Genomic DNA, 17,664 nt, shown 5'->3' with positions numbered 1-17,664 from the left:
AATTGGTCAAACCACAAAAACTCACACCTACAGTTGTGCTGTATATAGATATCCAAGCAAACAGGAGCCCACACCAAGCAATGTGTGGGAGGAAGTGGCCAGAGATGTTCGCAGACATTATTGCCTCTTTTAGAAACCAAGCAGGGATCTAAATAGATCCAACAAATGCAGCTGAAGAGCTATGTGGCTTTACATGGGAATTTTGTTGTCGTCAAAGCTTCAGATTAGCATTTCAAGGGGAAAGCAAAGCAATTATTATAGTTTGTTACTAATTAGCAAACAGCCCGTTTCCCACCATATGTATTAATGGTATCCTGAAGACTTCTGCAGCCACAAGAGGAATAAAAACCTAGTAATAATATGGGCAGATTACACATAGAACTCACAGAAAATCATGTTCTCAAACACCATATTAAAACCAATCAGAAATCAGCCTCCCACCCAGCCCAAACGTTGGGGGGAAGAAAAGACTAATTCAGCTACATTTTATACTCAAGTGACCCAAAGGACGCTGTATGAAAAGGCCTCCTTGTACCAGCAGCACTGCACACTCCTGCAGTCCATCCCAAATCTTGCAGCAGCTGGTGCTTCCAGGAAGCCCCAGAACCTGCAGGCATGTGACTCACCCAAATCTAGGCTCTGTACAAAAAAAGAACATGTACCATAAAAATAAGTTTCCAATTCTCAGTTGCAAACAAAACCTTGAAATAGGCAACACAGATGGACCTAAAAGCTCATAAGCATGACAACACACCCAACAGTTTTTCTTAAAAAAAAAAAAAATCCCCATCCTCATTAACTTTCTGAGGTATAACTCATGAATTTTGCGTACTTAAGGCTGGCAAAGATATACAAACTCCTTGTAAAGATGCACAGCAAGTAGGTCTCAGAATTCCCAAGTCACAGATAGCCCTTGAACTCAAATAACCAGAAAATGGCTGCTTTTCAGCATCTGCCTTTCCACAACTCATTCCCACTTCTGTTAAGTGCTGGTTGTTGGCAGTGTAGGCCCTGGTACAGGTCTCTGGGTGAGGTATTCCCAGCAGGTATGGCAGCACTCCATGTCATGCATCCCAGCCCTTTCCCTGGGGAAGGAAAAGAGCCAGCTATGCACATAAGAAGACAGGGATTTACCAGGGAGCAAGACTGGGAAAGCCCAGCTGAAGTCAGTAATTACCATGGGTTCTGAATTTTTCAAAATGCAGCCACCTTCAGGGGAGACCCACAGACTCCTCCACACAGCAAGTTTGATGAGTAAGAGGAAGAGTTGATAAAGGTCTGTTTTACACAGAGTTTCTGCTCCCCAACATGTCCCTAGCCTATATTCTGTGTTTTCAAACAAAATCCCTTTTGTGCTTTCCCCCTGCTGCCCCTCCTGCAAGGAAGAGCTCCCAGCAGCCATCTACAAAGTGCCTTCGTTGTTTGTCTTCAAGCCGGCCTTCAAAGCCTCCTGAACCATCATGCAAACAAACAGCTTGTCATCACTTAAATCGCTGTTTTCCTGAGAGATCCATAGACCAACCTTCTTATCAGCCCCTTACACACCCCTATCTGTAACCCCTTGTCTTGGGCTCACTTTGGAAGTGGTCTAAGGACAAAACCATTTTGTTTTGTTTCAAAGCATTCCCTGACATCCTGGACCACAACTAAGACTCTTTGGCCTCAGAAAGCAAGTAATAATTCTAAGAAAATGAACCCATTAAGAGTCAACCTGAATGTGTGTAGATTGTCTGCATGTGTTATTAATAGGAACTGAGAAACTTTCTTGATTTCTTTTATTTTCACAGACACGTTGTAGTTCCCCAACTGATATATAACATGACTTCACAGAATTATAGAATGGTTTGGTTGGAAGGAACTTTAAAGATCATCTCGTTCCAACCTCCTGCCATGGGCAGGGACACCTTCCACCTCCCCAGGTTGCTCAGAGCTGCATCCAACCTGGCCTTGTACACTCACAGCGATGGGGCAGCCACAGCTTCTGTGGGCACCCTGTGCCAGGGGCTCCCCACCCTCACCAGGAAGGATTTCTTCCCAATATCCCATCTTACCCAGCCCTCTGGCAGTGGGAAGCCATTTCCCCCTTGCCCTGTCACTTGCCTTCCGAAAAGTCCCTCTCCAGCTCTTTTGCAGACACTGAGGCACTAAGGGCTCCCTGGAGCATTCTCTTCTCCAGGCTCAACAATCCCAACTCTCTCAGGAGCTGGGACACATTACCATGACCTCTCTAAAAGAAATGGAAGAAAATAAATCTGGAATCACAAAAATGAACCATCTGAGCCGAATACTATACACAAGTGAACCACCACTGCTACAGCTGGTTATTCATATTGATTTGTCTGCAGGACATGGCTGCACAAAAATCCATGTTTTATTTTGTCACCTACCATGAAAACTTTTGCTTGCAGGGACTTAGTTCATTATTTTCCTAACCACTCGTGAGATCCACTTGCACCTCTCAGCAGATTCATCTCCAGTCTTACAGAACTCTGTTAACTCCTCAGCAGAGTAACTCATCCACCTGTGAAGCAGGGACCATACCTTGGTCATGGCTGTTAGGAAGGTAAGTTCGTCTCCATTTGGGATATATTATTTGGTGACAAAACAACTGGAGGGAAAAAAATGCCACTCTTTTCAAGTGGTGGCAGGAAGACCTCAAAGTTTGTAAGAGTCATTAGATACTATTACGGTATATAGAACTAATAATGATGAGCAGTTTAAAATAGATTCTATTCCATCAGCTCGGAAAAAAATACATTATGATGAAAAAAATTACAGCAAAGTGAAAAAATATCATCATCAAAATAAACTATGAAGATCCCGCATGGAGAGATGCACACATTTCGAGATATCATTTATCCCCTAAAGTTACGGCTATTGTAGAATAAAGTTGACATGCAAATTCGCACGCTTGCAGTTCTTTTAAAAGACAGCCTGTTTCTTGGAGGTATCATAATAGTTTGGGATCCTGCAGTTGCTATGGCAACTACTGCTGCATCCAACAACAAAGTATTGTGTGTAGTTAGATAAATCTGCTTAAGTTATATCTGCCCCAAGTTCCCAATGCCACACCAAGTTATTATGCACCCTTAAAAAAAAGGAATGTAAATTGAAGAAACATGTTTCAACACTGAACAATGGTGTGTAGAAAACACTTTCTCCATAAACATTGCCTTTCAGGGCATGGTCATCACGTACCTTTGCTAGATTTCTTATGTCAAATTCTTATGACACCACTGCCAAATACATGTAATTTATTCAAATAAACCAAAGTGACATTAGGATGACATCTCAGTACAGTAACACAACTGCATGATCTCTGTGCATGTTTTAACGTCAGTCTGGTAACACAATAGGCTTTCCCTCTGACATTTGGTATGCACTTGCTGCAAAAAAAAAAAAGCTTTAATATAAAATAAAATGCCCTGAGATGTACCACTTTATCACTCTATGTCTTTCATCTCCTGCCTCCAAGAGCCACAACATTCCATGGAAAGCAGACTTCTATTATTGCACCCCAACCCTACAGCAAGTGCACAGTGCCCTCCACGTAAATAATCTTGCCAGTGCCAAGGCCCTCCATTTCCTTTTCCATCCCATTGCTTTTCACAAAGAACTTCCAGCAAGTACACAGATTATTTGCAGTTCATTTGCATACAACAGGAAGAAGCTCTAACACACTTCATAAGTGCTTCATTTGCTCCAGTTGCTTGCTTTATCTCAGCGGGGATAACCAGCATACAAGCCAAGAGCCTTTCCCAGATGAGAGGTATCTGCCAGCAACCAGCTGACATTTTTTTCAGTTTAAAAAATTACCTGGTTCTTTGTGGTAATACCTAAACACAGATCTATTCTGAGAAGATAGCAACAGAAAACCAAACCATTTCACAAAGGCAAAACAACAGACTCAGAGATTACTAAGGAGTGAGGCTTGGAGACTGAGACAAGAATCTTAATCTCTGCAAAACTACTGAGGTTTGAACACTTCGTTCATTAAAGCAGTGAAAGCCAAGCCATCAATTCTGATTTCCCCACCAAATTCCTTTTGTATTTTCTAGTTAAGAGAAGCTACATCATTCACCACAGGGGTTTCTGATAGCCTAAAATCATCTGCACTAACATATGGTAGAGTCACAGGCAGTGACACTGCAGATATGAGGAAGGAGGACTCATGGTCCCCAGGGGTGATGGCACTCTACTACTCCTGGTCACAGGCCCAAGGGACAGAGCAGAGCTTCAGCTGCCACCTCCCGAAGGGATGCACAGCCACTTGGCACCAATGGAAGTGCTTACAAACACACATGTGCACAAAAGCAAACACTCTGTAGTTCTTAAATTAAATGGCTTCAAAATTTGTGGAAGAGCAAGAGAACCCTTCTGGGTTCCCTTCAAGGTATGGTATTATTTGAGTATATTTGACTGAGTATATATTCTTTTGAGCAGGTGTCTTCTTTATGCACTAGGATTTTAGCTGTAGGAGCCAAAGGAGGATCCTGGAATTGTACTGAAGACATCTTTTCCTGCTTAATACAGCATCCCCAGAGAACAGAGAGCAGCTGAAGGCTGTCGAGGCTGAACCCAGCAGTGAGCCCTGCCCTCCTGGAGGCACAGGCTCCCTGGCACATCCCGAGGCGAGCACTGCAGGGCTCCCTCTGACACACATAATGGAGAGGAGCTTCACCTTTTACTGCTCTTCCACCGACAGCACAGAACAAGATGAAAGAGTTGGGTTTATTTTTACATTTTTATGACTTTTCCCACCCCTTTGCTACCATGCTGGTGGCATTTCCCACCCCCAGCACTGTGCCCTGGCTGACCCCACTGGGATGCCTATGCCCAGGAGGGCAGAGATACAGTTGCTATGGCAACACTACCTCCAAATTTTCTGGCCTCCATGCATGTAACATATTAACCTTATCATTTAATTGCCAGATGAATTTCAGGGTGGCACACAGGAAATTATTTTTAAGTAGATTTGCAGAGGAATCATTCTGACAGGCGGCATTTCTGCACATCACGGCTGGTGTCCTCATTACCCCGCCACCTGACCCACAGTGCAGAGAAAGGTCCTTTCTCCCTCCACCAGCCAAAATCCTCACAGGCAGTCTCTGCTAAAGCCTCCTGCTTTCCTCTGCCTTACAATCCCATCCAAAGCAGAGACTACCCTTTCTTTGTGGTCAATTGGAGGCACCATGCAGGGACAGGGTGGGCTCACACTGTCATCCAAGTCCAGCCAGGAGGAGCCTCTTACAGGATCACATCCCACATGAAATAAATCCCATGGCACACAGGGCCTGCCCTGCTTAGCCCAAGCGTGCTTCCTCAAAAATCTGTCGTTGCAGAGAGTTCTCACAACAGGCTGGCAAAGTAATAAACCAAATTCTCCTTCCTACACAAGGATGCCAAGGAAGGAGAGCTGGGACCTGCCCCCTTCAGCTCCCCATAAAGCAGCATAAAACCAGCCTCAGGAGCATCTCACCCCCTCCCACCAAAGCCACTGGTCAGAGCTACTGCCCAAAACCGCTGTGAGAGCAAGCAAACCACAGACCTCCTGTTGATCCCAAACCTCCTGAAGCACGTGACCCCACCAAAAACTTCTTGTTTTCAACATGCCTCCTCTGTATAGAGCTTCAGAGATTAAACACCTACCCAGAGCCCAGGGAGTACTGTGCAGAATTCCTTGGGCTTGTGGACTATTAAACCTGAACATTTATTTTGTCGGCTCTGTAATTTTCTTGACCATTTGCAGGAGGGAGAATCAACCACTTAGCTTTTTTTTTTTTCACCTCAGCCACTTATTACGAGCACATGGGGGAAGGAGAGAAGTGGGAGGAATCTATTTTATTTGTTGACCACTTTAACTTGTTTATTCTAGAAAATAGCATCCAAATGCATTTTCCAAGAAAACAGCATGACACGATCAGCAGCAGATATGGAGAGCTCTCTGCTCAAGATCCATGGGCTCGCAGAATGACCAGCTTCTGCCAGGAAAGGAACCTGAACCAATATGAAAACAAGAATATGTGAGTTTATTCACAGTTACTATGACCAGTAACTCCTCACTGAACCATTAATATCTGCAAAGTTAATGCAGTGTTACATAAAAAAGCATTTCTATTCATTGCTTCTCAACATTCCCAATCTTGGAATTCAATTTATTGCTGAATGCTATTGTTGTATACATAAAAATCGACTTGTTCAACAAAAACTACCATTCAAGAAACAGAATTCACTTCTACCTTCCCATTAATGTCAACAGACAAGGCTGGGAATTCTCTATGAAAAATAAACATCTCAAGAGTGTTGAAGGTAGACAGGCCACACCAGCTTAGAATGTTCCAGGTGCAAAGGTGACTCTCAACAGCTCTCCTTGGACACTTCCAGTTTTATTCTGAAGGAAACAGAGGACCAAATGGCAGAAGATAAAATGTGTAAGCTGGTTAAATTTGGCTGCCTCTGTTTCCATTGTGTGTCCACCATCACAGTAGATATTTCCTACTTCTAGATGTTCTGGACAATAAATATTTACAGGAAGGCCATTAGGGCATGGCAAATCCTGACAGAAGGGTTGTATATCACCCCTCAGCCAGCAGCACCTCACAGGGGGATAGATTTAGCAGTACACAGGATGTGTGAGATACCCTAAGCAGGCAAGGGTGAATTCCCAATACTCCGGTCTGTTAAGTCATACCTGCTGTACGAATTGTCTTGGACACCAGCACAATGGCAAGGCAGCTGTGTGCACATCCCTCCTTCTCTGAAATCATGCTCAAAAGGGCATGAGACAGAAGCACCTGGAGTCAAGAGAAAAGCCCAAACTCACCAAGTAGGAACTAACTGTTCCAGCTACAAACCCCTCCTCAGATCCCTACATACAGCTCACAGACCAAACAGTATCACACAGCCTTCACTGGGCAGGGATATTTAACAGTGAGCTGAATGTATATGGTAGAAATGCTGCAGAGAAATAGAGTGAATTTAACAATTCCCCATAAAAACAAAATCTTCCATCGTTCATACCCCAGATAAGAAGCTGCAGTTACTCAGCAGTAATAAAGGTGGAACAGAAGAAATGCAGCAGCCACGTCTGGGCTCCAGTCACTGTGAGCTGTGAAGCAAGCAGCAAGAAATGCAGCATTATGCTTCCAGATTCCATTTACACTGGTCATGGGTTGGGTGAGTGAGAGGAACCTGGGTAGGCTGATAGCCTGGCACCACTCATTTAATAAAAAGCAGAGCCTGAATGTGCAAACGAAGCGCAAGGACTACAGCTCCCTGCATTTGTTGTGCCCCAGCTTTCCCAGAGAGAATTAGCAGTAGAAAACGACCACTGTGCCTAACAACCCTCCCTGCTCTGTTTCTCCCTGTCTCTCATCTGTCACCACATCCTTCTACCTCGCCACCCAACCACTCCTAACACCTCTGGCTGTCTCTCGAGCTCATTTATACACCCTGCTGCTGTGCCCTCGCTTGGCAGCCTCTCTGCTGACTGCACTCAGAGCAAGCAGCTCTGCCATTCTTATGTTAGACACAGCTTGTGGGGGGCACTTGGCCTCCCCAGCCATGCACTTCCACCGACCCCAGCTCAGGAAGTCACTTGAGCATGACCAAGTGGAACCAGCTCATACCCAGAAGGGAACACAGGAGGGAGGGAAGGAAAGTGCCACGATTTCCATGGGGCACTTCCCTTCTGTGGGTCACTGCTGAGGCAGACACTATTCAGCAGAGCCCCCAGCAGGACTGGGGTCCTCCCGCCCACAAATCTGCACGGTGAAAATGTTCCAAACCCTTTGTTTCAAGTCTCTCTCACCCTTGGCCCCGTGCAGAGACATGATCATAATCCTCTTTCTCCACCACCCTTGTGCATCAGTGTTATGAGATCTCCCCTTCTACCACAAACCCACTCCAAGAAACATCCTTCCTGAAACCCACATGGCCCACAAGGAGAACTTCCTGGAGCTGACCCCAGAAAAAAACTTACTGCACTGAACACAGCTCTGCCTCCGTGCAGGGACTGCAGTTGTGATGTGTGCTCTTTCCTTGTGGTTATACCCACTAACCTGTTTGCCTGTTTTACAGCAGTCATATAATAGCCTGATCTCCACAAGGGTTTTTCTGTAATATCCTCTAAATCCTCTTACACCTGCCTCCTGCTAAAATACTCCCTATCCATGCAGAGACACACACTCCCTCTGTCCAGTCTTATTGCTGTAGCCATTTGGACAAACAGACTTCAGCTACCTGCAAAATTAGAGAAATAGGCACTCCGTCCTGTTTTAAATAATGAAATATAGACTGCCCAAAACCCCCATGTTTGAATGACAGTTTGAACAGCACTCACTTCTTTCTCAGCCAGCCACTGCCTCCTCATCTGTAAAATGGGGCAATGGCACTTCTTGCATCTGAGCGACAGTGTTTGCAAACATTAAGAAACGACTCTGCAGAAGCCAAAAGGGAGTACTCTATTTGCATGCAAATTCATGTAAAAAATTAATCCTCACGTGATTCCAAAAACATGATGCATACAAATACATTACTGCAAGCCTAAGAAATTTAGCTTTAGAAATGCAGCCAACTGTTTTCTACACTGACTGGGGGGAGTAGGGGAGAATCTCACAATGCACCTTCCTTTATTTAACTGTTAACTCTTTATTCTAAATCTAATATTGGTCCTTAATTTTCCATCAGCGTTTTGACTGCAAGAGAGCAGGGGACAAACAGGAGTGGCAAAGACAATCCATTTATTTCATCCTTTCTTCACTCCTGGGGTCAGCTACTCCCTCTCTGAATCAGTGCTAGACCTGCTTGAATAGCTGAGAATGAACCTTCCACAAAGTGTGGATTTACTTTTACTAAATCCTCTAAGTATTAAAGCTCTTCACACCATTTGGTCTTGAAGTGATGCAAGAGCGAGGTGTGGACACCAGTGACAATAAAGCACCATCTGGCAAAGTGAACTCCAGGCAAACAATGACAAGCACAAGTGAAAAGAATTGCAATGATTTCCACAAACATGTGAAATACTATAAACTGTGTGACTTAGCAGCTTCCTCCTCCTCACAAGTAAATAAACATGTCTGCAGAAGGCTGTTTGGTTCTGTCTTTTATATGAGCTGAGAATACACAGAGACTACCCTATTTGCATTTTGCCTTTAAAAAAAATATATGCAGATTTGTGAGCAAGGGGGAAAAAAGGGCAAGAAAGAAAGAAAAAATAAGAACTAACCAGACTTCACTTTTTCTTGGTTCTTTACTGTCAGGGTGATGTACTGGAAGTCTTTATTTCTTTCAGCTTGGGCCCCTCAGTAGTTCATTCTCCTTCCAGCCTGTTCTCATGCCTTTCTTATCACCTGCTGAGGCCTTGATCATGGACAGAGCAGACAAGCAGCAGGGGACAATTAGAGAGGAGTTCAGACTTTGATCATTTGACCATATGTGAATACAACAGCTGACCACATGTTTTAAAAGACAACTAACTTAAAAGTATTAAAAAAATCACAAAGCAGGCATAGATACTTAAATTTACATTTTAATTATCTTGCACAATGGTGCATTCAACTTTGCAGAATATTGAATTTTTCTTCCTAAATGTACACATGTACACATCTCCAAAAGGAAAATCAGCACTTTGCTGCTTCTCTGGAGTCTAAATAAGCATACTCTCACTAAAATAAATATTTGGATGATTTAAAACATAAACAAACATATCTATCTAGTAACCTGCAGTTTTTTACTGACAGAAAAATTCACAAATAATTTCTATCCTGCAGACAGCCCAATTTAAATAGAATAACACTGTATTACTTTACCTCTAAAAATACCATGTATTTAATAGTACACAGACATACGACCCTACAGTACTTACACAAGTGATTTCTCTCCAGAACCTCTCTGTTAGCCTTTAAAACTTAATACAGAAATACAACACGATTTAAAAGCTCAGCTGTTGTAGGGACTTGGTTCTTATTGCTCATCTGCCCACTTTTTCTTTAAAAAAAATGGGAAAAAAAAAATCTTCATTTACTCAACTGTTCAATCTTTACTAAATCTTTACGTTATCAAAGCAAAGGGTCCAGTTGTGAGCAGTTTAACTGCAACCACCCGACCCCAAATACTTGAGAAAAATCATTGTTGGAAATTTTTGTATACAATAGAAGCATTATCATCATTTGTGAAGATACAACATCCACTTATCTTCTGCACCTACAAGATAATTAACATATTCATGAAATGGCTGTTTACTCTCGAATAGGAGGATAATAGAAAAATAACACTAATTGTTTTAGCGGCAGTTTGTTTAGGAGTTATCTGAGGCAACAAATGTTTCTTTTGTAGTTGTGGAAAGGCAAAAATGCTCCTTTCTGTAAACACTTCTGTCTTCAGCTTTCCTTTCTCCCTGAAATTTGAATGCTACCAAGGAAAAACTGTGGAATCAGTGAAAGGAGAAGGATTTAAAAATTAAATTGTAGTTAGTTTTCTTTGGATAGCAATTGTTTGCATATTTTTATTACAATGGAAACCACGGAGTATAACAACATTTTGGAAACTGATGTGTTTTGCAGAGTACAAGAAGGGCTGTACCACATGCTGACTGAACAAAACAATGGTACTAATGGGGCATGAAGGGTGTGTACAAAATATTTTAAGAGGCTCAGGCTATTCCAACACACAGTCGTATTTTTTGCTTCTCTGACTGGACTATAAAATGTCTCCTTGTTGGCCCAAGTCTGCCCCTAATGAGGACAGAGGGCTGAGTGCTGGCAGCAGGTCGGCCTGTGCCTCGCCGCCGCAGCCGGGCAGCCGCAGTGACCCACCCGTGCGCAGGGCTGGCGGCTCAGCCGCGGGGCCACGTGCTGGCTTTGCTGCCAAAGCCCTGCTCGGCCACGCTCAGGCTGACCCCAAAACATCCCCAGCTTCCTCCGTGTTCTGCAGCGTGTCCCACCCAGCTGCCCAGCGAGCAAGGACTCAAGGTGGCCTCAAAAGCTGCCAAGGCCACTGCAGCCACCAGCATCTTTCACCTGCTCTTGGCTCCACCTAGCCTAACCCTGCGAGCCCCACAGGCCACCTCAACCACAGCAAGGGGACAGCCATTTCAACAACGCGTTGTGTCTCCTCGCTGGGATTCAGAGCCAGAAGAGAAGGAGCACAGCATGCAGCTGGAAGATGGGAGTCAGCTCAGAGAATGGAAAAGGAAACCTCTCCAAGCCTGGCAGCTTATCAAAAGGAAAAAATAATCAGTGTGGTGTTTGTCTGCAGCCCACTGAACCTTTCTTGCTTAAAATATTAGAGGATATTAAAGCTAATCAAATATGAGTTATCAGCAAATTTGCCACTTGCTTTTCAGCCTGATGCTGAGAGGTGAGTGGCAAAGGGTTTCTGGGCTTTCCCAAGTTACCCTGGAAGGAATTTGGGTTTGTTTTTAAAACCAAAGTTCACCTCCTCAGCACCATACAATAGCTTCAGCACTCCAAAGCAATTGTTCTCACTGAGAATCTTCCTGCACCTTAGGGCTCTCCGTAATAAAATATGGATGCAGTATTAATTAAATATAGATGCAATTTCCTCCTCCTTTCTCTCCTTAGCTGCTATCAAGAACATTAGTGCAGGCGCCTAAGGAAAGCCTCGCTAACCGAGAACAGCTGCCACACTAATTAGGCACCGTGGTCTATCAGCCAGGCACAGGCCCAGGAACAGCCACCTGACTTCTCCCCTCACAATTCCCACACACTGGCTCTGGGCATGTGGCTCCAGCTCAGCTTTGCACTCCCTCAGCTTTAGGCACGGGAGAAGACACCACTGACTGAAAAGAATGGGGTTACCACTGACCCCCAGCGGGTTTTGGTTGAGCTCCCTAAATGCAACAAGCATTGTCTCTGTGCTGAAGACACTGCTAATGGGTCATGTTTGCAAAGCATTTGGAGATATGCTTGGCAGCATTGCCATCTTTGGGAAAGGCTAAGGGAAAGCCACTGCCACGGAACAGTGTGGCCGTGTATCAGCTGCCAAAAATTCCTACCCCAGCAGACAGTCTGCCCAGAGTGCTCCAGCTAAACAAAGCAAATCCTGAGCTGATGGCTGCGCTTTAGACTGCTGGGCCCATCCCCACCTTGAAGCCACTGAAAAGAGGGGACCAACCCCCCCTCCAAGAACAGTAAACCCAGTGAGCAAGAGCAAAGGACCCTGCCACTAAAAGAGCCTTTGCTTTCACTGTCAGACTAAGAGGACTCCAACCTCCCTCCCCCATCCTGGCTGGGCAACTTGACAGAAGCTTTGCATCTGAAGTTGTATCACTGGGACAAAAATATTTAAAACAAGATTGAAGAATGAAGAGGCCAAAACAAGGATAGGGCATGACTATGACCTCATATTGCACTGACTGCAAGGCTCACATATGAGTGGGGAGACCCATCTTCTCAGTGCTGCACTGTGGCTTATGAACCATTTCTTGTGATGCCATTTTCTGTACCATGTGAGAGCAGCCTTCCTCCATCCCTGCCACCACCTGCTCCCAGTTTAGCCAATTACCATTTAATGTCCTCCATCTGTACAATAGGAGCACTGGTACTTCCTGACCTCACAGGTATGCGTGTGTGTCTGCATGTGTGAAGATAAATATATTAAAGATTGGGAGGCATTCAGGCCCTGGGCCAATGGGAGCTATATAAGTGCCAAAGAGACTAAGACAGATGAGGGCCATATAAATAGATGGCTGGGGAGCTGCACCCCTGAGGCTACAGACAGGAAAGGGGCAGAGGCAGAAACAAACCGTGGGAAAGAGCCCTGTTTGAAGTCTCTGACAGAGCCCCCGAGTGCCAAGGGAACACGGAACAAACCCCTGCTCCTCACACCGTGAGCTGTGCTGACACCCCTGCCATCAGGAGGCATCCCACGGAGGAAGAGGAAGGGCTGTCAAAATAAGCCCAGCTTTAGATCAACAGCTGATAAGGGAGCCTGGTCACATGCAGGAGGCCCTGCCATGGCTTCTGGAGAGGTGCCAGTGGTGTAAAATGGACTTGGCTCCCACCACAGACAGGTCCTGGGCTCTCCTGGCACTACCCCCAGCTCTTGATGCAGACAGTTCAAGCAAGGAAGCAAGCAGAGGTGTCCCCACTCAGCCCATGACACAAGGACAGTCACCAGGAGCGGATCCATCCCCTACCTGCCTCTGCATCCCCAAAACTGGGTGGACTTCAGTCTCCAGCTCTGTCAATCCTGCTGCGAAATGCACTTTATAAAGTGTCATAAATCATAAAACGCATCTCCTCCTCAGATCCACTGCCTCTTCTGCAGCTACTGCGGAGGAAAAAAGGCAGCTGTGAGAAATCTGGCCCACAAAGGTTCACAAAAGACTGCACACAGCGCCTTACTGGCAAAGAAAGAAAAAAGAACAGAGGAAAGGTAGAGACTGTAAGAGGTTAGAGGGAAAAGCAGCAATATCCTTTGAGAGCTCCCTGAGCTTTTCTGCCTGGTAAGCTTTGGGGATCTCTCTCAGCTTTCAAGAAGACGGCAGCAGCATTTTTCAGGGGAAAAAAACCCATAACATCGAAGGGACACAGATCCTAATCATCAATATAGTTATAAAGGAAATCTGATGGTGATTTTGCCACAGTGGGTCTGCAAAGCATCTCCCATGCCTCCAGCTGATTAAGCAAGAGGAGAGATTGACAGGATCTGCTCTCCACTGGTACACCCATACACTGCTAAAGCAACACCTCCTCTTGGCTTTATTATTTAGCATTTATTAAGGCAGTACCCAGAGGCCCTCCCAGATCCTCAATAATTTACAAAACACACAGATAGTTCCACCCCCAAAGATATTTAAAGGCAAACCACAGAGCATAGCAAGGGAGAGGAAACAGACAGAGGGGTAGGAACAGAAAATACCTCTTTAAATTTGGAGCAGCCAAGAGCAGAGTCACAGAGCTGATTAAAGGACATGGAGATGCATTTTAGTGAGAGAACTCTCTCTAATTAGCTCATCAAAGCCTAGGTTCATGCACACCTCTGTGGGAACCAAACTGTGATAACAGTTTCCCAGTCTAGCAAAGGCCTAACAGAAACTAAAGTTAAACATGGGCTGACTGGGCTACAAGTCGTTCACCACAGGTGACAGCGATGTAGATCCATCACTACAGTTTTTTAATGAAGACAAAGCAGATTGTTTGGAAGAGCACCCTTACTCAAACAAATTCACTCATTTCAGGAAAATCCTGTTGCCTGTTTGGGAAAGGTGATCACAATAGAATTAAACACAGCTTTCCCTGCATTACAAGGATTAATCAAATTGAAAAGTATTTAACAGTGGAGTAAAGGATCACAAAAAAAAGTAGTAGAATGCAGCAAGAATACATATTTGCTCCTGTTTATTTCATAGGGAGAAGGAAGAGATTTGTATATCTCTCCAGAGTCTTAAACGGCTCTAAGATAAAAACGAAGTTCTTCAAATATTCCATACAAACAGACTGCAATATACTGATGTTTAGTTTTTGCCTGGGGCTTAGAAAAGTTCCCAGCTCTGCCATTCTCCATAAGTCTTCAATTTAACCACTCCCTCCACTCTCAAAAAAAAAAAAAAAAAAGAAAAGGAAAGAGATCTGAAGTCACTGAAATTGATATGGATGCAAAGCAGAGAAAGCTTTTTCTAGGGGAATTAATCTTCCCTTTTGCTCGTCTCCAAGAGACTGATGCACCAAAGCCAAAATCCCCATACATCCACACAGGATGATGGAGTAGTTTAGGAACCAGATAAGCCAGAATTTTTGCCTGCAGATGCTGCTTGCAGGGACTCAAGGGTATCAGCTCTCAGTTCTATCCAAAATCTATCAAAACTACCATTAACATGCAAGTCCAGGGCAACTGAAGTTTTAAACCATTTGACAGTATGACCAAATCTCACATACTCAAAAATCACCATGAGTTTCCTGAAAACTACATCCAGCTGTAATCTGGCTCCAAACTTTCACGCTGGGTTTTTTTTTTGGTTGGTTTTTTTTGGGGGGGGTTTTTTGGTTGTTGGTGTTTGTTCTTTGTTTTGTTTTTAACTTTTGGAAGAACACTAAAGCACATAAAAGTCTCTAAAAAACTGAAACTTGTGGGGAAGGGAAAAAAAAAAAGTCAGTGCATTACAAAAATTATAACCCCAACATCCACCTGGAGATGCTGAACTGCCGGGGATGATTTATGATTTCAGGTGGTGGCACGGGACTTTATCCAAGTACTTCCACCACACTGACCAAATCATGACTGATCGTTTTTAGGGAAGGTTTTAAACACACCATGGGTCTTTCACGGTCTTTACCTCATTTCTATTCCCATATTAAATCTTTTACTGGGCTGCAATGCTAAAGAAACAAAACCAGAGTGAGGGCCCTATTTTCATGCATCATACTTAACTGTTTCTCCCTCAGTCATAAATACAGCTAAAATCTGTTGCACTCCTGTTATTGCCAGCATTTCTGCAATGTAAAAATCACCTGAGGTAAAAGAAAAAACACAGTAGCAAAATCAGCAGCTAACATTACTTTTTAAAACATAATAAATATTTCACCCAGACTTAGCCAAAAAAGATTTAGCCAAAAGAAAAAAAAACACCACACAGTTGCTTAAGCCTCAGGAGACATTTATGCTGTTAAAACAATGCCTTCACTGCCTAGAGAATCATAGAATGGTTTGGGTTGGAAAGGACCTTAAAGATCATCTAGTGCCAAGTCCCTGCCAGGGCAGGGACACTTCCCACTATCCCAGGTTACTCCAAGCCCCGCCCAACCTGGCCCTGGACACTTCCAGGGATGGGGCAGCCACAGCTGCTCTGGGCACCCTGTGCCAGGGCCTCCCCACCCTCACAGGGAAGAATTTCTTCCTAATATCTAATCAAAATATACCCTTCCAGCTTAAATCCACTAAGCACTAAGCTTTTGCAAAGAGAAAGGACTGCCAGCTAGAGAGGAGCCCTTTGACAAACAAACCAGTCCAGGGCACCAACTGGAAAGGCTTTAGTAGTTTAAGAGAGAAGGACACTCAACCCTTTTGGAGCTGGTCTTTCATTACTTATGTTAAAAGTGAGAATCCAGTGTGCTGGGAGAGCCCCACCCCAGATCTAATGCTGACATTTCTGCTCTGCAGGATTTTGCTTAACTACATCTGCACCTCCTTGAATGTAGTGACACAGCAAACCAGAGGCTGCCATCACTGGACTAAACCTTTTTGCTTTCTGTCCCATGGAAGGGACCACTGAAGAAAACATCTCTTGCCCTCTTGTTATAGTGGGATGTGATTCAGTAGCTCTTAATTGGTTCAGCTTTTCTCTCCCCTCAAGTCCAGGAAGGCCATGACCATTGGAAATCACCCCCAGCACTGTCTGCACTCTCCACACAACACCCAGACTGAAGGCAAGCAGTGCTAAAGACACACAGGGCATTCTGGCACACTGCAGCTGCATCCTGAGGCAGCCACACTGAGTCAAGGGCTGGTCCAGCTAATTCAGCTGGTCCCCGATCGAGACGTGGGCTCACACAGAGCTCATTTCCCTTTGTTTGTCCTCCCAGGCCCAACAGCAGCACACAATGAAAGGGCACATCCCCAACAGGGTCAAGTGAGCCAAGACAATAAGGAGAATGAGACAAACAGAGATTTCCCCTTTGTGGCATTACTCTTGATTTTTCAAGCATCCACAGTTACAGGAAAATTACTATAAATTTGAGGAGAAATTGAAACTTGGCTCTTTTCCCTATGTTTGCATTTTAAAAAGAGAGGGGGAAGAAAGAGAGAGGAACAAAAACCTCACCTTTTGCTATTTGTTTTTTGCCGGTTTTATACTTTAGAAACGTAAACTAAAAATAAGAGGACTAATAGGAGTTGTCAGACTTCCACCATCCTGTGTCTCTGGCTCCTCCGAGTGACACTCTGACAAGAAACTTCTGGTATTGTCCAAAGGAAATATCAAGGCAGAAGTTGAAAACACAGCTGAATCTGAGAGAACTGGAAACTTATCACAGCAGTAGATGTCTGACAGCAGAGATCCCACTCCAGGTGACCAGATCCCTGCGCCGGAGTGTCCCCACAGCCAGAGCAGGGAGAGGCTTTCTGTGGCCCAGCCACCGCTAGAGGAGGTCAGAGTGCCACAGAGAGAAGGGACGACGCTTCTCAAAGCTTTGGGAGAGAAATTACAGACTAAACTATCACAAATAGACTTCGCACTCCCTTCTTCCCATTTATATTTTTGTAACTGAGAAGTCTCCTCAATTTTAATGAGATTCAGTAGGAGCTGGGGGAAATGACATCACACACACACACCCAAGGTGTCTCCAAATTTTATTTAAAACCCAAGGGATCCCAAACCCATAGACATCACTTCTAGCCATCACTAACGATGCTAAATCGTGATGATTCAGAGAATTTCAGCTGCAGAAATCAAGCGGCTGCAAGACAGAGTTACCTATTTTTGTTTTTAAACAGAAGCTGGAAGTTTCCATCCCTTCTATTCCTTTTTATAATCTCCACAGAAAGACTTCAAAACATGAGCTGAATAGAAAATAAAAGCTGACAAACCAAGACAGCAGGACAGCCTTCAAAAGGACTCCAATTTAAATATAAAATATAATCTTCCCATTTTTAAGACCATCTCATCATTTTGGGTGGACCCAATTGCTAATTTTCAAGGGTATG

At 44.3% G+C, this 17,664-nt stretch overlaps 1 long non-coding RNA gene across 1 annotated transcript; it reads right to left on the bottom strand.

The window, feature by feature from the left end:
- Positions 1 to 4,841: 4,841 nt before the first annotated feature.
- LOC109145038 lies at positions 4,842 to 15,707 on the bottom strand. Its single transcript, XR_005604708.1, has 5 exons — positions 15,394 to 15,707; positions 13,160 to 13,293; positions 9,227 to 9,360; positions 6,692 to 6,794; positions 4,842 to 5,997 (listed from the first exon to the last, which is right to left on the bottom strand). It is a non-coding gene; the product is annotated as an uncharacterized LOC109145038 (long non-coding RNA).
- Between the last annotated feature and the right edge of the window lie 1,957 nt (positions 15,708 to 17,664).

This window comes from Corvus cornix, chromosome 4A (genome assembly GCF_000738735.6).
Source record: "Corvus cornix cornix isolate S_Up_H32 chromosome 4A, ASM73873v5, whole genome shotgun sequence".
Classification (NCBI taxonomy): Eukaryota; Metazoa; Chordata; class Aves; order Passeriformes; family Corvidae; genus Corvus; species Corvus cornix.
This window is presented reverse-complemented; position numbering and strand designations above follow the sequence as displayed.